General features: G+C 37.2%; 1 protein-coding gene across 9 annotated transcripts in view; it reads left to right on the top strand.

Annotated features, from left to right (window-relative positions):
- Positions 1–23,318, top strand: part of MMS22L (MMS22 like, DNA repair protein) — a 153,879-nt gene that overhangs the window by 39,056 nt on the left and 91,505 nt on the right. The gene's annotated exons all lie outside the window — the stretch shown is intronic.

Raw genomic sequence — 23,318 nt, 5'->3', positions numbered from 1 at the left:
ATGAGGGAGATAGTAGCATTGGAAATTCAGCTATATCCTCATCACAGCAGGAAGGTGACTTGCCTTGCTAAGCAATTTGTCTTACAGGCTTGAATCGTACTCTAACTGATAAGGTCCTAGTTTCTGAGCCCTCATTTCATACCTTATCATTTTTCTTTCTGCAGAGCTGCTAATGTAATGCTTCATGGCCCAGAGGTCAGATTTGACCTCCTTTTAAAATAGTTTTAAATGTACTCTTCATCACATCTTTAAACATACTGTATTGTGGTTCTATAAAGTTTTGTAGCAAGTTATTTATGTAAGAGTTTAAGGGGAAATTTTAGTAGAGAATATTTTGTACTTTGGGAAATAGACTACTTTTCTGTTAAGCAATGAGGACTGTTAAAAACTTGAAGAAAAGTAAAACACATGGCAGTACAAGATTGCCACACACACACACACACACACACACACACGTTTATTTTATAGCCATATCTGTGAAAATCATTTTCAGAGCTTGAAGTTTTCTTTTCCCTATTTTTTTTGATTATTTTGTTTGGAAAATTTTTATTGTACTTGATTTACATTGTTCTCTCTATTTCTGCTATACAGCAAAGTGACCCAGTCATACATCTCTACGCACTCTCTTTCTCATACTATCTTTCATCATGTTTCATCACAAGTGATTGGACATAGTTCCCTGTGCTGTACAGTAGGACCTCATTGCCTATCCATTCTAAATGTAACAATTTATATCCATTAACCCCAAACTCCCAGTCCATCCCACTCCTTCCCCCGTCCCCCTTCGCAACCACATTTCTGCTGTCCATGTCTATGAGTCTGTTTCTGTTCATTGCGTGCCATATTTTAGATTCCAGATATGAGTGATATCATATATTTGTCTTTCTCTTTCTGACTTACTTCACTTAGTATGAGAAACTCTAGTTCCATCCATGCTGCTGCAAATGGCATTATTTTGTTCTTTTTGATGGCTGAGTAGTATTCCATTGTGTATATGTATCACATCTTTTTCATCCATTCTTCTGTTGAGTGACATTTAGGTTGTTCCCATGTCTTGGCTATTGTGAATAGTGCTGCAGTGAACATACGGGAGCCTGTATCTTTTTGAATGAAAAAATTTTCTGGATATATGCCCATTAGTGGGATTGCTGGATCATGTGGTAGTTCTATATTTGGTTTTCTAAGGAAACTCCATATGGTTTTCCCTAGTGCTTGTACCAGTTTACATTCCCACCAACAGTATAGGAGTTTTCTCCACATCCTCTCTAGCATTTCTTATTTGTAATCTTATCAATGATAGCCATTCTGACTGATGTGAGGTGGTTCCTCATTGTAGTTTTGATTTTCATTTCTCTAATAATTAATGATGTTGAGCATTTTGTCATGTGCCTTTAGCCATCATATGCCTTCTTTGGAGAAATGTCGATTTAGGTCTTCTGCCGATTTTTCAATTAGGTTGTTTGGTTTTTTTTTTTTTTTTTTTGCAGTTGAGTTGTGTGAGTTGTTTGAATATTTTGAAGATTTAAGTCCTTGTTGATTGCATCATTTGCAGATATTTTCTCACATTCTGTAGGTTGTCTTCTTGTTTTTGTTTTTTTTTGTTGTTGTTTTTTTTATGGTTTCTTTTGCTGTACAAAAGCTTGTAACTTTGATTAGGTCCCATTGGTTTATTTTTGTTTTTATATCTATTGCCTTGGGTGACTGACCTAAGAAAATATTTGTATTGATGTCAGAGAATGTTTTGCCTGTGTTCTCTTCTAAGAATTTTATGGTGTCTTGTCTTATGTTTCAGTCTTTAAGCTATTTTCAGTTTATTTTGTGCATGGTATGGGGGTATGTTCTAGTTTCACTGATTTACACATAGCTGTCCAGTTTTCCAGCATCACTTGCTAAAGAGACTGTCTTTTTCCCATTTCATATTCTTGCCTTCTTTGATTAATTGATAGTAGGTTTCTGGGTTTATTTCTGGGCTCTCTATTCTGTTCCATTTGTCTATATGTCTGTTTTTGTACCAGTACCACATCATCTTGATTACACTGTCTTGTAGCTTTGTAGTATTGTCTGAAGTCTGGGAGAGTTATGCCTCTTGCTTGGCTTTTTTTCCTCAGGATTGCTTTGGCAATTCCTGGGTCTTTTGCGGTTCCAGATAAATTTTTGGATTATTTGTTCTAGTTCTGTGAAAACTGTCCTGGGTTATTTCTAGGGATTGCATTAAATCTGTAGATTACTTTGGGTAGTACGGCCTTTTTAACAATATTAACTCTTCCAATCCAGAAGTGTGGACTATCTTTCCATTTCTTTGAATCCTCTTTAATTGATTAATGTTCTATGGTTTGCAGTGTATAAGTCTTTACCTCCTTAGGTTTAGTTCTAGGTATTTGATTTTTGGGAGTACAATTTTAAAAGGTATTTTTTTTGTATATTCCTTTTCTCATATTTCATTGTCAGTATATAGAAATGCAACTGATTTTTGAATGTTAATCTTGTATCCTGTTACTTTGCTGAATTCATTGATCCTTCAAGTAGTTTTTGTGTGGAGTCCTTAGGGTTTTCTATATATGGTATCATGTCATCTGCATAGAATGACAATTTTACCTCTTCTCTCCAGTTTGGATACCTTTTATGTCATTTGTTTGTCTAATTGCTGTGGCTAGGACTTCCAATACTATGTTGAATAAAATTGGTGAGAGTGGGCATCCTTGTTTTGTTGCAGATTTTAGCTGGAAGGCTTTCAGCTTTTCTCATTGAGTATTATATGGCTGTGGATTTGTCAGGAATGGCTTTTATTATGTTAAGGTATGTTCCCACTTTGGTAAGAGTTTTTATCATGAATGGATGTTGGATTTTGTCAAATGCTTTTTCTGCATTTATTGAGATGATCATGTGTTTTTTGCCTTTTCTTTTATTAATGTGGTATATGACGTTGATTGATTTGCATATGTTGAACCCTCATGTGAACTTGGGATGAAACCCACTTGGTTGTGTTGTATGATCTTTTTTATGTGTTGTTGGATTTGGTTGGCTAAAATATTGTGAAGGATTTTTGCATCTATATTCATCAAATATACTGGCCTAGAATTTTCTCTTTTAGTAGCGTCTTTGTCTGCTTTTGGTATTGGGGTGATGGAGGTATCATGGAAAGTCTTTGGGAGGAGTGTTCCTTCTTCTTCAGCCTTTTGGAGAAGTTTAAGAAGGTGGGTGTAAATTCTTTGTATGTTTGGTAGAATTCACCTGTGAAGCCATCTGGTCCTGGACTTTTGTTTGTAGGGAGGGTTTTATTACACATTCAATTTTATTTCTAGTGATGGGTCTATTTAAATGATCTATTTCTTTTTGATTCCATTTTGGTAAGCTCTATATCTCTAGAAAGTTGTCCATTTCTTCTAGGTTGTCAAATTTGTTGGCATATAATTGTTCATAGTTTACACTTTTTTTTGTATTTCTGAAATATCTGTTGAGATTGTTTCTCCTTTTTCATTTCTTATTTTGTTTATTTGGGTTCTTTCTCCCTTGGTGAATCCGGCCAGAAGTTTGTGAGTTTTGTTCACTCTTTCAAAGAACAAGCTCTTGGTTTTATTGATTTTTTTTTTTCTATTTTTTTTGAATCTCTATTTTATTGATTTCCTCTCTGATCTTTATGATTTCCTTCCTTCTGCTGACTTTAGGTTTTGTTTTTCCTCTTTTTCTAATTCTTTTAGGTGGTAGGTTTAGTTGTTGATTTGAGATTTTTCTTCTTTTTTGAGGAAGGCCTGTATTGCTATGAAATTCCCTTTAAGAACTACTTTTACATTTAGGTTGTTTCCTAAATGTCCATGGAAACAATCTAAATGTCCTTCAACAGAGGAGTGGATCCAGAAGATGTGGTACATATACACAACGGAATATTACTCAGCCATTAAAAAGAATGAAATACCGGCATTTTTTGCAACGTGGATAGACCTAGAAACTATCATGCTAAGTGAAGTCAGCCATACAATGAGACACCACATGCTTTCACTGACATGTGGAATCTGAAAAAAGGACAGACGGAACTTCTTTGCAGAACAGATGCTGACTCACAGACGTTGAAAAACTTATGGTCTCCAGAGGAGACAGTTTGGGGGGTGGGGGGATGTGCCTGGGCTGTGGGATGGAAATCCTGTGAAATCAGATTGTTATTATACAACTACAGATGTGATAAATTCATTTGAGTAATAGAAAAAAAAAAGAACTACTTTTACAGCATTCCATAGATTTTGAATGGTTGTATTTTCATTGTCATTTGTCCCAAGGTATTATTTAATTTTCTTTTTTGAGTTCCTCGTTGACCCATTGGCTTTTAAGTAACATGTTGTGTAGTCTCCATGTAGTCAGTTTTTTCTCATTTCTTTTCCTGTGGTTGATTTCTCATTTCTTTTCCTGTGGTCGATTTCTCGTTTCATGCTGTTGTGGTTGGTGAAGATGCTTGAAATAATTCCTGTACTCTTAGATTTCTTAAGGTTATTTTTGTGTCCCAGTATGTGGTCAAACCTTGAGAATGTTCCATGTGCACTTGAAAAGAATGTATATTCTGATGTTTTGGATGTAATATCCTAAAAATATCAATTAAGTCTAACTGTTCTATTGTGTCATTTAGGATCTCTGTTGCCTTACTGATTTTCTGCCTAGAGGATCTGTCCATTGATATGAATGGGGTTTTAAAATTTCCTACTATTGTATTCCCATTAGTTTCTCCTTTTATGATTGTTAGTATTTGTGTGCTCCTATATTTGGAGTATATATATATTAACAAGGGTAATATCCTCTTCTTGAATTGTTTCTTTTATCATTAAATAGTGTCCTTTATCTTTATGGCTTTGTTTTAAAGTCTGTTTTGTCTGATATGAGTACTGCAACTCCTGCTTTCCTGTCATTAACATTCTCATTGAAGTATCTTTTTTCAATCCCTCACTTTTTTTTTTAATTTATTTTTCCACTGTACAGCATGGGGGCCAAGATACACTTGCATGTATACATTTTTTTTCCACTCTTTGTTTTGTTACAATATAAATATCTAGACATAGTTCTCAATGCTGCTCAGAAGATCTCATTGTAAATCCATTCCAAGTTGTATCTCATAACTCCAACTCCCAATCCCTCCTACTCCCTCCCTCTCCCCCTGGGCGGCCACAAGTCTATTCTCCTGGTCCATGATTTTCTTTTCTGTGGAAAGGTTCATTTGTGCTGTATATTAGATTCCAGTTATAAGTGAAATCATATGGTATTTGTCTTTCTCTTTCTGACTTATTTCACTCAGGATGAGAGTCTCTAGTTCCACCCATGTTGCTATAAATGGTATTAGTCGTTCTTTATTATGGCTGAGTAGTATTCCATTGTGTATATATATACTACATCTTCTGAATCCAATCATCTGTTGATGGACATTTGGGTTATTTCCATGTCTTGGCTGTTGTGAATAGTGCTGCCATGAACATGCGGGTGCATGCGTCTCTTTTAAGTAGAGTTTTGTCCGGATATATGTCCAAGAGTGGGATTGCGGGGTCCTATGGAAGTTCTATGTATAGATTTCTAAGGTATCTCCAAACTGTTCTCCATAGTGGCTGTACCAGCTTACATTCCCACCAACAGTGCAGGAGGATTTCCTTTTCTCCACAGCCCCTCCAGCACTTGTTATTTGTGGATTTATTAATGATGGCCATTCTGACTGGTGTGAGGTGGTATCTCATGGTAGTTTTGATTTGCATTTCTCTTATAATCAGCGATGTTGAGCATTTTTTCTTGTGTTGGTTGGCCATCTGTATATCTTCCTTGAAGAAATGTCTATTCAGGTCTTTTGCCTATTTTTCATTGAGTGATTGGATTTTTTGCTGTTGAGTTATATAAATTGCTTGTATATCCTAGAGATTAAGCCCTTGTCCGTTGCATCATTTGAAAGTATTTTCTCCCCTTCTGTAAGTTGTCTTTTTGGTTTTTTTTGTTTGTTTGTTTCCTTTGCTGTGCAAAAGCTTGTCAGTTTGATGAGGTCCCATGGGTTTATTTTTGCTCTTATTTCTATTGCTTTGGGAGACTGACCTGAGAAAATATTCATGAGGTTGATGTCAGAGAATGTTTTGCCTATGTTCTCTTTTAGGAGTTTGATGGTGTCTTCTATTTAAGTCTTTCAGCAATTTTGAGTTTATTTTTGTGCATGGTATGAGGGTGTTTTCTAATTTCATTGCTTTGCATGCAGCTGTCCAGGTTTCCCAGCAATGCTTACTGAATAGACTTTCTTTTTCCCATTTTATGTTCTTGCCTCCCTTGTCAAAGATTAATTGACCATAGGTGTCTGGGTTTATTTCTGGGTTCTCTATTCTGTTCCATTGGTCTATCTGTCTGTTTTGATACCAGTACCATACTGTTTTGATGACTGTGGCTTTGTAATATTACTTGAAGTCTGGGAGACTTATGCCTCCAAGTTGGTTCTTGTTTCTCAGGATTGCTTTGGCGATTCTGGGTCTTTTGTGGTTCCATATAAGTTTTAGGAGTGTTTGTTCTAGTTCTGTGAAAATGTCCTGGGGAATTTGATAGGGATTGCATTGAATGTGTAGATTGCTTTGGGTAGTATGGCCATTTTTACAATATTGATTTTTCCAATCCAGGAACATGGGATATCTTTCCATTTCTTTACATCATCTTTAATTTCTTTGATTAAAATTTTATAGTTCTCGGCATATAGGTCCTTTACCTCCTTGGTCAGGTGTATTCCGAGGTATTTGATTTTGTGAGGTGCAATTTTAAAAGGTATTATATTTTTGTATTCCTTTTCTAATGTTTCTTTTTTTTTTTTTTTTTTTTTTTGTCTTTTTGCTATTTCTTCGGCTGCTCTCGCGGCATATGGAGGTTCCCAGGCTAGGGGTCGAATCGGAGCTGCAGCCACCAGCCTACGCCAGAACCACAGCAATGCAGGATCCGAGCCGCGTCTGCAACCTACACCACAGCTCATGGCAACGCCAGATCCTTAACCCACTGAGCAAGGGCAGGGACCGAACCCGCAAACTTATGGTTCCTAGTCGGATTCGTTAACCACTGCGCCACGATGGGAACTCCAAGGAATTTTTTTTTTTTTTTTTTTTTTTTTTTGGTCTTTTTGTTTTTTCTAGGGCCGCACTCTTGGCATATGGAGATTCCCAGGCTAGGTGTCTAATTGGAGCTATAGTTGCCAGCCTATACCACAGCCACAGCAATGCGGGATCCGAGCCATGTCTGCGACCTACACCACAGCACATGGCAAAGCCAGATCCTTAACCCACTGAGCGAGGCCAGGGATCGAACCCGCAACCTCATGGTTCCTAGTCGGATTTGTTAACCACAGAGCCATGGGGAACTCCCCCTTTTCTAATGTTTCATTGTTGGTATATAGAAATGCAACTGATTCCCGAATGTTAATCTTATATCCTGCTACTTTGCTGAATTTATTCATCAGTTCAAGTAGTTTTTGGGTTGAGTCCTTAGGGTTTTCTATGTATATAGCATCATGTCATTGGCATACAGTGACAGTTTTATCTCTTCTTTTCCTATTTGGATGCCTTTTATATCTTTTGTTTGTCTAATTGCTGTGGCTAGGACTTTGAAAACTATGTTGAAGAGCAGTGGTGAGAGTGGGCATTCTTGTCTTGTTCCAGTTTTGAGTGAGAGGCTTTCAGTTTTTCTCCATTGAGTATTATATTTGCTGTGGGTTTGTCATAAATGGCTTTGATTATGTTCAGGAATGTTCCCTCTATACCCACTTTAGCAAGAGTCTTGATCATGAATGGATGCTGGACTTTGTCAAATGCTTTTTCTGCATCTATTGAGATGATCATATAGTTTTTGACTTTTCTTTTGTTAATGTGGTGTATGACGTTGATTGATTTGCGTATGTTGAACCATTCTTGTGCACCTGGGATGAACCCTACCTGGTCATGGTGTATGATCTTTTTGATATGCTGTTGTGTTAGGTTGGCTAAAATTTTGTTGAGAATTTTTGCATCTATATTCATCAAAGATCTTGGCCGATAGTTTTCTTTTTTGGTGGTGTCTTTGTCTGGTTTTGGAATTATGGTGATGGTGGCATCATAGAATGTCTTTGGAAGTGTTCCTTCTTCAACAGTTTGAAAAAGTTTGAGGAGGATAGGCACCAGATCCTCTTTATGTGTTTGGTAGAATTCACCTGTGAAGCCATCTGGTCCTGGACTTTAATTTGTAGGGAGTGTTTTTATGACTGCTTAAATTTCATTTCTAGTGATTGGTCTGTTCAGTTGGTCTGTTTCTTCTTGATTCAGTTTTGGCAGGCTGTAAGATTCTAGAAAACTGTCCATTTCTTCTAGATTGTCAAATTTGTTGGCATATAGTTGTTCATAGTATTCACTTATGGTATTTTGTATTTCTGCAGAATCCGTTGTGATTTCTCCTTTCTCATTTCTAATTGTGTTTATTTGGGTTCTTTCTCTCCTCTTCTTAGTGAGTCTAGCCAGGGGTTTGTCCATTTTGTTCACCTTTTCAAAGAACCAGCTCTTGGTTCTATTAATTTTCTCTATTGTTTTTTGAATATTTTATTGATTTCCTCTTTGATCTTTATAATTTCCTTCCTTCTGCTGACTTTAGGTTTTGTTTGTTCTTCTTTTCCTAATTCGTTTAGGTGGAGGGTTAAGTTGTCAGTTTGAGATCTTCTTTTTTAGAGGAAGTCCTGTATCACTATGAATTTCCCTCTGAGCACTGCTTTCGCAGCATCCCATAGATTTTGAGAGGTTGTGTCTTCATTATCATTTGTCTCCAGGTATTTTTAAATTTCCTTCTTGATTTCCTCATTGACCCATTGGTTTTTTAGTAGCATATTGTTTAGTCTCCATGTATTAGATTTTTTCTCATTTTTTTTTTTTCCTGTGGTTGATTTCTAGTTTCATACCATTGTGGTCAGAGAAAATACTTGAAATAACTTCTATGTTCCTAAATTTATTGAGGTTAGCTTTGTGTCCCAATATGTGGTCGATTCTTGAGAATGTTCCATGTGCACTTGAGAAGAATGTGTATTCTGATTTTTTTGGAGGTACTGTCCTGAAGATGTCAAATAAGTCTAACTTTTCTATTGTTTCCTTTAGGATCTCTGTTGCTTTATAGGTTTTCTGTCTAGAGGATCTCTCCATTGATGTGAGCGGGGTATTAAAGTCTCCTACTATGATTGTATTCCCATCAATTTCTCCCTTTATGACTGCTAATATGTGTTTTATGTATCTGGGTGCTCCTGTATTTGGGGCATATATGTTGACGATAGTAATATCCTCTTCTTGGATGGATCCCTTAATCATTAAATAGTGTTCTTCTTTGTCTTTCTTTATGTCTTTTGTTTTAAAGTATATTTTGTCTGATATGAGTATTGGAACTCCTGCTTTCCTGTCATGTTTATTGGCGTGAAATATTTTTTCCCACCCCTTCACTTTCAATCTATATGTGTCCTTTGATCTAAGGTGGGTTTTTTGTAGGCAGCAGATTGAAGGTTTTTGCTTTTTTATCCACTCAGCCACTCTGTGTCTTTTGATTGGAGCATTCAGTCTGTTGACATTTAAGGTGGTAATTGATAGATGATTATTTATTGCCATTTTAAACCTCATGTTCCAGTTGATTCTATGATTCTCCATTCTTCCTTTTTTTTTTTTGGTTGGATGGTCTCCAATTATTTTCTTTTTGATTGTTTATCTTTTCATTTTTTGCAAATGCAGTGTTTGGTTTTGGTTTGTGGGTGCCCTGTTTTTAATGTATGCTAACCCCTCCTATAATTATGTGTTTTAGCCTGATGGTCCTGTAGGTTCAAACACTTCATTACTATACTAAAATTAAGAAGAGGAACAGACAAAAAAAGAAAAAGAAAGAAAAGAAAAAAATTTTAAAAAGAGAGAATTTACTTCCTCACATCCCTTGCCCACATTTTATGATTCTGATGACTCTTTTTTTTTTTCTTTTTAATTTTATTTTGTTTTAAACATGTTCATGATTAAATCTGTTTGCTGGCTTATCTGAGTGACTGCCTCCCTGATTGTGGTTTCCTCAATCCTTTCTTTTTGGTTTAGAGAAGCCCTTTCAATATTTCTTTTAGCCTGGGATATGTATTGCTGTATTCTTTTAGCTTTTATTAGTTGGAAAAAAATTTTATTTCCCTTTCTATTTTAAATGATATTCTTGCTGGATAGAGTATTCTAGGTTGCATATTTTTTCCTTTGAGCACTTTAAATATCTCTTGCCATTCCCTCCTGGCCTGTAGAGTTTCTGTAGAGAAATCAGCTGATAACCTTATGGGAATTCTCTTATAGGTAACATTGTGCTCTTCTCTTGTTGCCTTTAGGATCCTCTCTTTATCATTAACTTTTGCCATTTTTATTATAATTTGTCTTGGTGTGGGTCTATTTAGGTTCAAGTTGTGTGGGGCCCTCTGTGCTTCCTGTATCTTGAACTCAGTATCCTTTAGATTTGGGAAGTTTCCAGTGATAATTTCTTCAAATATATTTTCCATCCCCTTATCTTTTTCTGCTCCTTCTGGAATTCCTATTATGCATAGATTGGCCTGCTTTATATTATCCCATAGGTCTCTTGAATTGCTTTCATGTTTTTTCATTTGGTTTTCTGTCTGCTGTCCTGTTTGGGTGATTTCCATTATTCTATCCTCCACATCACTAATTCGTTCTTCTGCATTATTCATTCTGGTTTTTACTGCCCTTAGTTCAGTTTGTATCTCTGCAAATGAATGTTCTAGTTTTTCTTGGCTCCTCCTTATATTTTCTAGTTCCTTTCTGAGGGCATCTGTATTACTGTTCATATCTTCTCTTAATTCCTTCAGTATTTTCACTATTTCTCTTTTGAACTCCAAGTCTGTCAGACTGCAGAGGTTTGTTTCATTGTTGACTGCTTTAGGTGAGATCTCCTGTTGGTTTGCGTGGGGGTGGTTTCTCAGCTTCTTCATCTTGCTTGTTGTTTTCTTTTTCTTGGTGGAGTTGTACTCCCCTTGGCTGGGCAGGGTTTGCCTTGGCACAGCTGTGGAATGTTTCCCGGGGGCTGGCTTTGTTGGTTGTCTTCTTTGAGGCAGCATGGGTTTTCTTGGGTGGGGGGGGGTGCTGACAGGGTCTCTCTGAAGCAAAGGAGGACTTCCTGAGGGCAGACAGGACTGGGAGGTTCGCACTGTGATGGAAGCAGATTTCATGTGGCTAGGCAGAGCTTGCTCTGGTGTTACTGGGCTGTGGCATCCCCTCACTTTCAATTTATATGTGTCCTTTGCCTTAAGGTGAGTCTCCTGTAGGCAGCATATTGTAAGCTCATGTTTTTTTTAATCCAGTCTGCCACTCTATGTCTTTTTATTTATTTATTTATTTATGGTCTCTTTGCCATTTCTTGGGCCGCTTCCACGGCATATGGAGTTTCCCAGGCTAGGGGTCTAATGCGGAGCTGTAGCCGCTGGCCTACACCAGAGCCACAGCAACGCGGGATCCCACCCGAGTCTGCAACCTACACCACAGCTCACAGCAACGCCAGATCCTCAACCCACTGAGCAAGGGCAGGGATTGAACCTGCAACCTCATGGTTCCTAGTCGGATTCATTAACCACTGCACCACGACAGGAACTCCCACTCTATGTCTTCATTCAAGCATTCAGTCCGTTGATTTTTAAGGTAATTGATAAATGTGTGTTTATTGCCATTTTAACCTCCTCGTTTTCCCATTAATTCTGTGTTTCTCCTTCATTCCTTTGTTTGTTTGTTTGTTTGTTTGTTTGGATGATTTCCTTTTATTTTATGCTTGTGTCCTCTTTTTTTTTTAGTTTTTGTGAATGTATTATTTGGTTTTGATTTGTGGTTGCCCTGTTTTTCAAGTATGTTAATCCGTTCCTCTATGTGCTAGTTTTAGCCTGATAGTCATATAGGCTCTAATACATTCTAGAAAAAAAGAGTCTGGAGTTTCTTACCTTCCTTTCCCACATTTTATGATTTTGATGTAATTTTACATCTTCAGGTTTATCCTTTTGCTTTTCCTTCTGTTTATCATTGCTTTTACAAGTAGGTTTTTGTTTTGTTTTTTCCCTTTCAGATCTGTATACTGGCTTTTTAAAGTGTTTACTTTCCAGTTGTGATTTCCTCCATCCTGTGACTTCTTTCCTATTTAGAGGAGACTTCAGTATTTCTTTTAGAATGAGTTTAGTATTGCTGTATTCTTTTAGGGGTTTTGTTGTTGTTTTTTTTGTTTGTTTTGTTTTGTTTTTTTTTTTTTTTGGGTGGATAAAGTTTTTACTTCTCCTATTTAAAATGATGATCTTGCTGGATAGAGTATTCTAGATTGCAAATTTTTCCCTTTTAGAACTTTGAATATATCTTGTCTCTCTCTTCTGGCCTATAGTGTTTTCTGTAGAGAAATCAGCTGGTAGACTTATGGGGATTATCTTATAATTAACTCTTTGTTTTTCTCTTGCTGCCTTTAGAATTATCTCCTTATCTTTAACTTTTGCCATTTTTATTATAATCTTGGTGTGGGTCTGTTTGAGTTCAACTTGTTTGTGGCCCTCTTGCTTCTGTATCTTGATATCTGTTTCCTTCAGATTTGGAAAGTTTTCAGCCATGATTTCCGCAAATATATTTTCAATCCCCTTTTCTTTTTCTTTTCCTTCTGGAATCCCTGTTATGTGTATATTGGCTATTTGCCTGCTTTATATTATCCCATAGATCTCTTATATTGCTTTCATATTTTTTCATTTGGTGTTCTGTTTGCTGTCCTGATTGGGTGATTTCCATTATCTTATCTCCCAAGTGTCTTATCCTCTGCATTATTCATTCCATTCTTCAGTGCCTTTAACTCAGCTTGCGACTGCAAATGAGTTTTCTAATTTTTCTTGGCTCCTTCTTATATTTTCTAGTTCCTTTCTAAAGTAATCTATATTACTCTTTACATGCTGTCTTAATTCCTTCAGTATTTTCACTATATCCTTTTTCAACTTGGTGTCTGTTAGACTGCATAGGTCTGCTTCTTTGTTTGCTTTTTTGGGGGAATTCTTTTTTTTTTTTTTTTTTGCCTTTTTAAGGCTGCATCTGTGGCATATGGAGTTTCCCAGGTTAGGAATCGAATTGGAGCTGTAGCTTGCTGGCCTCCACTATAGCCACAGCAAAATGGTATCTGAGCCATGTCTCCCACATACACCACAGCTCACAGCAACATCAGTTCCTTAACCCACTGAGCAAGGCCAAGGATGGAACCTGCATCCTCATGAATACTAGTCAGATTCATTTCTGCTGAGCCACAACGGGAACTCCTCTCCTTTTCTAACTGGGAATGGTTCCTGAGCTTCTTCATTTTGCTTATTTTTTCTTATTCTGTGAGTTTAGGCAAAACAACTACTATAGTCTTAGAGGCCTATTAATATGCCAGAGTGGCCTTGGGTAGTTTGTAAGGGCTCACCTGGATTTTTGTTTTAGTGTGAGGACTGCTTTTGTTTTGGATGCTTGCTGTCCATTTCCTCAGTCCATTATCTGCAGGCTATTATCTCCTTGATAAAGGTTGTACCAGTATAAAGCCTGAGCCTCCTTCCAGGAAGATGGAGGCAATGGTCAGGCCAGTATCCAGTGATGGTTGCTAGGTCCTTGACAATGATGAGGAGCCATGGATAGGTAGTACAAGCTGCTCCTGGTTACAGGGCCCTAGGCAGTGGCAGTGACCCTCGGGGACTTGTAAAGTTGTGCCCAGAGCCTTTGGCAGGGGCAACACAGGGCATGTGCATTCCCAGGGGAGTGAGGGCAATGGGTCAGGGTCCATTGCTGTTCCCTTCTCTGCGGCAACCCCAGAGCTTACTGGGGCTGTAGGTGATACCTGTTCTCAGACCCCTATTGGTGGTGGTTCATGCCCACCTCTGGAGTCTAAGATACCTGTGGCATATTGCCCCCTTCCCATAACTCCCACTGGAGGTGCCCTGGCAACTGAGAGCCTGTGCAAGAGGAGCCCTGCCTCCTGCAAGCCCACGTGTATGCAGAGAGAGAAATTCCTGTGGCAGTCTTGCCCCTCCTCTTCTTGCCTTCCCTCAATGGTGCCTTGTGTCTCCTGTGGGCCCAAGCTTCCTCCAGTGCTTCCTTGGATGTGGAGCACCACTCCCTAGCTTCTCAGGCTGTTTCCACACAGTCATCCCTAGTCCTCTCCCAGAGCTGACCTCCAATGCCTGAATCTCAGTGCCCAACCCCAGCCTGAGTGTCTGAGGGTGCTGGTACCAATGGTTTGTACAGCACTTTCTGCTTTTCCCTCCTCAGTCCGTCTGCTGTGTTTTTCTCCGAGGCTTTGAGGCTTCCTGTCAGTATGGGCTGCTCTCCCTGTCAGTTAGGTGGTGTCCAAGTGTGCGGGTTCCTTTTCTCTTTCACAGCTCCTTTTCCGAAGTGCTGGTCCTGTTCTGATTCCTTTTTTTCCTCTCCTCTCTCTCTCTTTTTTTCCCCTTTTTTGTTCTACCCGGTTATGTGGAGAGTTTCTTGCCCTGTTAAGAGCAAAGTTATGTAGAGGTTTAAGGTCTTTTTCTGCCAGCATTCAGTAGATGTTCTATGCCAGTTGTTCTACATGTAGACGGGTTTTTTTGATGTGTTTGTGGGGGAAAATGTGAGCGCCATGTCTTACTCCTTCTCCATCTTCATCCCACCTCTCTTTTCCTGTTATCTGTACTAACTCGTAACATTTTTAGATGAAAATACAAGTATATTTTATTATAATATCAATCTTCCAATTATGAACTAAGAATTCTAGGTTAGAATGCCAACAAGCTCTGAATACATAAGTTGTTTCAGTAATGGAAGAGATGTTATCCTTACCATTGTAAAAGTTTTTATTTTCTTTTTTCCATATCATTTTATTTGCCTTTTCCTTTGTTATATTTGAGCACCCATTGATTTAGTAACTTAGAGTTTTAGGAGTTCCCGTCATGGCACAGTGGAAACAAATCTGACTAGGAACCATGAGATTGGGGTTTGATCCCTGGCCTCGCTCAGTGGGTTAAGGATCCGGCATTGCCATGAGCTGTGGTGTAGGTCTCAGATGCAGCTCGGATCTGCCGTTGCTGTGGCTGTGCCATAGGCTGGCAGCAACAGTTCCGATTAGACTCCAAGCCTGGGAACCTCCATATGCCATGGGTGCGGCCCTAAAAAGGACAAAAAAAGAAAAAAGACCAAAAAAAAAGTTTCAGACATGAATTTTTTTTACTTCAAGAATGTTCGAACACTAAAAAGTGGTCATCATAATTTACAATAGGTATTAGTCAAATCTTAATGCCTTAACAGAATTTAAAACCTCTGAGTTAAATTTACTTTCAGCTCTAACAGTGTATAAAATTACGGTTTTGTTCAGCTGTGTATTAAATTATAGTGTATTTCTTAAAAATCTCGAAAGGTTCATATGGAAAAAATGCCCATAATGGTCAGGGACAAACAGAATTTATAATTATCTCCCGTATAAAAGTTTACTTTCTGGCTGAAATTAAAAACCCTTTTTAAGCACTTTTAGTTGCTTGGAAATTAATGCTTTTTTTCCCTTTGGATTATTATTCCCTATAGTTTTGATTTTTAAATGAAAAAAACTCATTTGCTTGGGGAAAAAAGCTTGGCTTAGTTGGATTGTCTCACTTATAGAGTGATGAAACTTAATTTAACACTGCATAGTATACTTTGACAATGTAAGTGGTATATTAAGTATATTAATGTAAGTTAAGTGGTAACAGCTAAAGCTGTTTTGAAGATAAGTCACTAATTCTTGCAAGTAGATGTGCTGACCATCTGGTTTTACTCAGCTTGTAATATCTCAAGATTTGGAACTTTCAATGCTTAAACCAAGAAAGTCTGGAGAAAACTGGGACAAGTCAGTCATCCTAACATCAAGGAAAGTACAGCAAGTCTAAGAAACTTATTCTGTAAATTTAGGTCTAGCATAAAGTCAAAGTAATATCTTTGCCGTGAAAGAAGATGTCATTATAATATGTTGAAAAAAGCAGTCCATTGTCTCCAGTGATCTCAATTTTGTCATGCCTTGATTGTATCAAATTAGATTTTATAAGTAGTGTAGGAGTACTTGCTGGAGTTCTTGAAACCAATTTTGTGGGTGCAGTAGGTGGTCATAAAGAATAAATAATAATATGTTTGGATAGAGCCATCAGTTTGATTATATTTGTTTTCCCCCATTGAGGTAAATTAAAATCTGACCATGCTTATGTGCTTTGACTTGATCTCCAACAGTGAAAGAAAGAGTCCATTTGCAATATTTAAAAAAAAAAAAAAAAGTTTCACATATATAGAGCAGCCTTCAAATGAAATTGTTAGGCATTCCATTGTAGCTTTAATTAAGTAAATAATGTTCTAAATCTTTTTCTATCCAGAGAGCATCTCCCAGAAACAGACATCGAGATTTGTTTGTAGAGAACATTCTTTTGTTTAATTTTTTTGTTTCTGTTTTTGTTTTGTTTTGTTGGCTTTTTAGGGCCGCACCTATGGCATATGAAGGTTCCCAGGCTAGGGGTTGAATCAGAGCTGTAGCCAGTGGCCTACACCACAGCCACAGCAACGTCAGATCTGAGCTGCATCTGTGACTTGTATCACAGCTTGCTCACAGCAATGCCAGATCCTTAACCCACTGAGCAAGGCCAGGGATGAAAACCTGTGTCCTCATGGATGCTAGTCAACTTTGTTTCTACTAAGCCTCGATGGAACTCCTGTATTGTTTAATTATACTTACATAGTTATAGTTGAACAGTTAGGACTTTGCTTTTAAAAACAGTTTTCATCTGCAAAAGGAGATTTTTTGTTTTATGTTACTTAATTTTTAAAACCTTATTATTTTCTGATATCACAGAATAATTTCCTAACAGAAGTCATGGAAAGATATAAAAAGAAATTAAGCAAGCCTTGTGTTTCAAAAATATTATTTTCTTTTGTCAAAGAATTTAGAGAGTCCAAGGCTAAAAAACACCTCAGTATGTGATTAGATCTGAACAATGTAGAACAATAATCATCTAATTACTAATCCCCCAAAAATGTGTTTCTTGGACAGAAGGATCTTGACTGGAATATTGGATCTAACTCTCTTTAGCCAACCCTAAAAAAAAAATCCCATCAGTTAGACTAACAGTTACTCTTTAGCCTGCAAATAGATTCTATTGTCCTGATGGTTTCTGATGTGTATGGTTAGTTAATACATAAGAAATGAGCCCCCAATTGTTACATTGCCATTTCTATAGAATATGCTAAAAAAAAGTAAATATTTTCATTTTTAGTTCAGTAAAAGAATTTGATATGTGGAATGTACCCAAACTTAATATGCCTGTATTTGATCTTTCAAAATAAAGGTAGACATTCTTTAAAAATAGACTAAAGCAGAGATCAGGAGTAGTCACTGTGGAATATGCTTTCACAGCTTACACAGCTGAGATGAGAAACCAGACAGCCCATAGTGTCTTGTAAAAAAAAATGCAGAAGTTGGGTAGCACAGGTTCTGGGATTGAGACAGGAGGTTTGAGCCTACTGTGGAAAAGAGCCCCACAGGCCTCCTGACTTATTAAAAATCTCTAATCGGAGGATATAAAGTTAGATATTAATTAAACTTCTTGGTTTAGGTAGAGTTTCACCTCAACACTAACAAAATTGAAATATACCAGCTTAAAGTACAATACTTTGTACCTGTTGCATTTATTATTTGATCATCAAAGAGTCGACATTTAGGCCTAAAAAAAAATTCCTCTCTTGCAAATAATAAAATGATAACTCTTCCTGTGCAGGCACCATATATAGCACTTAATATGTACTCTTCTACTTCATGCTTATGACAGTCTTGAGAAGTTCCATTTTACACATTGGGAAACGAGCCCAGAGGGAGCTTCTCTAGGTTCGCACAGCTGAAAGTGGCAGAGCTGGGATTCGAATCTTCATATGTATTTTACTCCCTTTGTGCCCCCTCAAAGCATTTGACCTTGTAGGATTCTTAATAAACCTCTATTCCCACCCTTCGTTATTTCTATTTTAAAACTTCTTTGCTGCTATGTGTTTGATTAGTAATCCGTTTTGGTTTCTAGATCTGTTTTGGTGAACTTGTGGAAAACATCTCAGTTTTCCATACTTTTTAAATTGTGTGTGTGTGAGTTATCCTCTCCAATAAGTATGTGATGGGAAAATGTAAGGTAGAAAGAAATTAATAAACTCAGATATTCCTCCTCACTGTATTTCACTGTATTTCTGTTCTGTTTTTTTCATTATAAATTTGAGCTGTCTTTTGCCTCCTCTACCCCTTTTCATTGTATATTCTAATCTCTTTGGTTCCCTAAACTTGAAAATGGGCAAATTCTTTATTAATTCAGCTGATGGGTACCCACACATTGTTTTTAAAAGGGATTTTTTTTTTTTTTGGCCACACCCACGGCATGTGGAAACTCCTGGGCCAGGGATCAAATCCGAGCTGCTGCTGTGACCTATGCCAAAGCTGTGGCAATGCTGAACTGGACATCAACCCATGCTGCTGCAGAGGCATGGTTAGATCCTTAACCTGCTTGCCATAGTGGGAACTCCTTAAAGGGAATTTTTAAGAAAAACTAAGGGAACACAGTTCAAAACAAAATAATGGTTTAATATATAGAATGTGATAATGTATTTTATAGCAAGTACTATCTGTAATTAACTATAGGCTAAAAAAAAAGAAACTTGCTTTTTAAGTCATACTCAACTGATTGATTACTCATCCTGCCAGAACTATGGAGAAAATGGTATTTTCTAAGCCATTTCTTTTCATTTTAATCTGTAGCCACTAGCAGAAAAATGAAGGGACATTTATCTCCTTTCCTTAAATAAAAAAGAAAAAAAAGACCCAAGATGCCATATTTAATTTCTTCTTGATTGGGTACAGTAGAAAGAGCTGGGCTCTGGCCTCACACAAACTTTGATTCAAATCTTGGTCTGATCACTAAGAGCCACCTTGATCAAATCTGGTGTCCAATTATGTTCATGTGTTTTCCCTCCTGTTTTTGGAAAGTGGCATAGAATAGTATGTACAACAGGCTTTGGAATCATAAATCCTGAAATCCTAGATCCTTCGCAAGTGGACTTGGGTAAGCTATTTGTAACTTCTGAACCCCAAACTTTTTTTTTCTTTTTGTAAAATGAATGTAATAAAACTGGAATGGTTTGAGACACACATGAATGAACATTTGTAAAATATAATGCCTGGCACATAGTCAATATTTACCCTTTTGTTTTTTCCCAAACTTCATATATTTTATGGTTTAAATACTTTTTTTTAATAGGTTTTACATGTGAGATGAGTTTCAAATACCAAATAAAAACAATACAGAACTCTTCAAAATGAACCCACTTTTTTCACATAACCCACTTTTTAACCTTGAATATAGTAACATTAGTATGTTTAATTCATGTCAGTAGTGTGCCATAGGAATAACCCTAGGTCTGGTTTAATATTTTCAAAATAAAATCAAAGAATGTTGGTGATGGATATAATCTTATTTGGTTAAATGAGTTTAACCATCTCTTAGAGAAGCTAAATATCTTTCCCTAAACCATATAGCTACTTTGTGAAGAGAGGCACCAGAATCCAGACCTCAGTTTTGCTCATGAAACATTTATGGAGTCTCTTTAGTGAACCAGACACTGTGCTAGGCCCAGCCCCCAGAGAGCTCAAAGACACTGAAAGGCAGATAGTCATTAAATTTAGCAAGGTAAGTGCTAGGATACAGGTATGTGTAGTATGCTGTGGAGCATAAAGAAAAGTCACTGTATAGTGTGGAAGTTAGGGAGTTTCCTGAAGGACTTGAAGCTTGAGTGTATTCTAAGGGATTAATAACTGAAAGCGTTAAAAGCCTTTAAAATTTAGTCATGTTTGGTTCACTCTGATTTATTGAAAGATTTAGCACCAGGACCCCTGTTTTCTTCTATATCTGTATACTACTTTTGTTAGTGACCCCAACATTATTGTTCATAGTCTGCCTGTGCTCTAAGTTTCTTAATTCTTTTTTTTTTTTTTTTTTTTTTTTGTCTTTTTAGGGCTGCACCTGTGGCATATGGAGGTTCCCAGGCTAGGGGTTAAATTGCAGCTATAGCCACTGGCTTATACCACAGCCACATCAACGCCACATCTGAGCTGTGTCTGTAACCTACACTGCAGCTCACGGCAATGATGGATCCTTAACGCACTGAGCAAGGCCAGGGATTGAACCTTCATCGTCATAGGTGCTATGCTAGTCAGATTCATTTCTGCTGAGCCACAACAGGAACTCCTAAATTTCTTAATTCTAATCGGATTTTCTTTTACTTATCTCACCCACCTCATTCCATGGTTATGCTTTACATTTTTTCATTTTTTTCATTTTTATTCTATTATCATTGTTTGATCTTTTCATTTTTCTGCATTCATCCATGTCTGAACATTCCTCTTTAAACAGTTTAGATTATACAACCCTTATTACAATTACTGCATAATAAACATCTTTAATTCTATAGCCCTTATGTACTTTAAACTTGCCAAAACCTAATCCTCCTCTCTTACTCCCTGCCACCCTCATCCTCAGCTGAATGTTATTCAGCTGCAAAAAAAAAAAAAAAATCATGCAGTCATTCTCACTGACTGGTCTAACTTTAAATTCTTGATCATAAATCTCAAATGGCAGTCTACTCTAGAATGTTTGCTTTTCTGCTTTCCAGAATGGCTTATTTCAGAATTACTTTTTTTTTTTTTAACACACAATCAACTTAGCTAATAAGCATCTTGCCTCATCAATTTAGCTAATAAGCATCTTTTTTTTTTTTTTTTTTTTTTTTTGTCTTTTTGCTATTTCCTAGGCTGCTCCCGCGGCATATGGAGGTTCCCAGGCTAGGGGTCAAATCGGAGCTGTAGCAACCAGCCTACGCCAGAGCCACAGCAACGTGGGATCCGAGCCGCATCTGCAACCTACACCACAGCTCACTGCAACGCCGGATGGTTAACCCACTGAGCAAGGGCAGGGATCGAACCTGCAACCTCATGGTTCCTAGTCGGATTCTTTAACCACTGCGCCACAACGGGAACTCCAGCTAATAAGCATCTTGCCCCAATCAACTTAGCTAATAAGCATCTTGCCTCATAAATTGAAAAAAATAGGAAAAGTCAGTTGAGAACTCCTTTGTCTTTACACCTTCAAATCTCCCAACATGTCTGCTTAGTAAACAACCTCTCAATCTGCTTTTCAGTTATATTTGGAAGTGTCACTGTTTCTATCAAAAGCCAATTCCTTGACCTGTGCAGTGAATCTTTTCTCATCTTTTCAAGGACTTTTTATATCTTCACTTAAATTTCTCTACTTCCTCACCTCCTATTATCGCCTCAACCTGCTATAATTAAGATTCTGTTTCTGCCATCCCTGAAACTACTGTTGTCAAGCCATTGGTGACTTCTGTATTGTCAAATCTAAAAGTTCTTTGTTGTCATTTTAATCTTTCGGTAGCATTCAACCCTGTTGACCATAGTCCCTTTCTGGAATAGTTCTTTTGGCTTCCAAAACCAGATGCCTGGTTTCCTTCCTACTTCATTGGTCATTGGTTTTGTTTATAGACTCTTCTCCATTTGCTTGATACCTAAATTTTGGAATAGCAAAGGGCTCTCAGTTCTGGATCCTTTTCTCTTTTTCATCTGTGGTCTTTCCTTGGTTGATCTTATCTAGCCTCTTAGCTCTAAACACCATCAATATGAAGGTAACATTTACATTTATATCAATAATTCTTACTTTTCCCTTGAGCTCTAGACCCATATGTCAATTGTTTACTTACTACCTCCACTTAGTTGCTCTGTGTACTCTCTCATGTGCTCTACTCTTAGTCTTTGCCATCTTAGGAAATGGTGCCATCAACCCATTTTCTTAAGCCAAAACCTGAGAGTTCTCCCTAATTGCTGTCTTTCCTTCATACCTTAATATAACTCAACAAATCCCGTTGCCTCTGTTTCCAGCCGTATCTCCAAAATTGTCCACTTACTTAGTCTCTACGGTTTCACAGAATCACCTCCTAACATTTCGAGTTGACCAGAGGAGCAAGAAGTAGAAAAAAGAGTAGACATAGACATTTTAATCCACTCTTCTGTGATGAAATAATTGTGCTTATTTGTTGAAAAATGGCACACCATTGAAGCCCAGTCATTCAACAGTTATTTATTTAAAGCATACTATATCCCAAGCACCTCCAGATTTCCTGGCATGTCTACTTTCTACTTGACCTCTCGGTCTGCTTTTCTATTATATTGGAGCCATCACTGTTTACCTTTTAACTGGACTTACTACTTCTGTTCTCATCTACTGTATTCATTATCCATGCATGATCCAGTGTAATATTTTTGCAACAATCATCTTATGCCACTCTGATGCTTACAATCTTCTAGAGGCTTCCCAACATAATTAAAATAACATCCATATTTCTGACTAAGACCTATAAAGTCTCAAATGAAATGGTTTTTGACTATTTCTAAGTTAATCCTGCAACACCAAGCTTACTTTCCATGTATTTTCTGTACTGTGAATGCTTTTCTTTCAGATCTTCAAATGGTTGGCTCTTTTTCATTGTCATTTAGTCCAAATGCCCACCCTCAAAAAGTCCTTTCCAATCGTAATTCTTGATAAAATAATGATCCACATCCTCTACCAGTTACTTTATCACACACCTTGCTTTTGTTCTGTTTTTCACAGTGGTTGTAACTCTATTTACCTTTGTTTGTTTCAATGTCCTGTTTTTTCATTCTCTCCCAAAGTGTAAGTTCTCTTAGTGCATGTACTGTGTCTGACTTCTTCATTGCTTTATGCCTAGTACCTTAGAATAGTACCGGGTAAATAGTAAGCATTGAATAAATGATTGTTGAATGATTAGGATTCAGTGACATATCACTTTTTAACATGCCTGGTTATTTCATCATAGAAAATTAAAGTGTCACTTCTTTCCTACTCTTTCCTGTTGTCATCTCCTAAAAGCTTAAGATATAGCTGCTCTGCCAATCCTCTGGTTTTTAGAAGAACAACTCTTATGTTCCCATAAAGAATTTGACCTCGTACCTACATATAACTGAGTCCTCTGGATTTGGGTACATCGTAATTGTTAGATGATGTATGCTACTTCTTTCTAGTTTGGGTTTCTTTTTCAGTCTTTGGGGTTCTACACCACTCAATTATGAAATAGCTATTTTAATTTTTAAATAATTGAGTTTTGTAATTTCAATTACCTGAATATACTAATGGTTTCTAAAGTAAAGTTTTAGAAATATTACTTACGCTGATTCAGACCTTCTGGTCTGAGGATGAGAATGGGTAAGATGGTGAT

This window comes from Sus scrofa, chromosome 1, assembly GCF_000003025.6.
Source record: "Sus scrofa isolate TJ Tabasco breed Duroc chromosome 1, Sscrofa11.1, whole genome shotgun sequence".
NCBI classification, from domain to species: Eukaryota; Metazoa; Chordata; class Mammalia; order Artiodactyla; family Suidae; genus Sus; species Sus scrofa.
The sequence above is the reverse complement of the archived record's forward strand: the minus strand, read 5'-3'. Positions and strand labels throughout refer to the sequence as shown.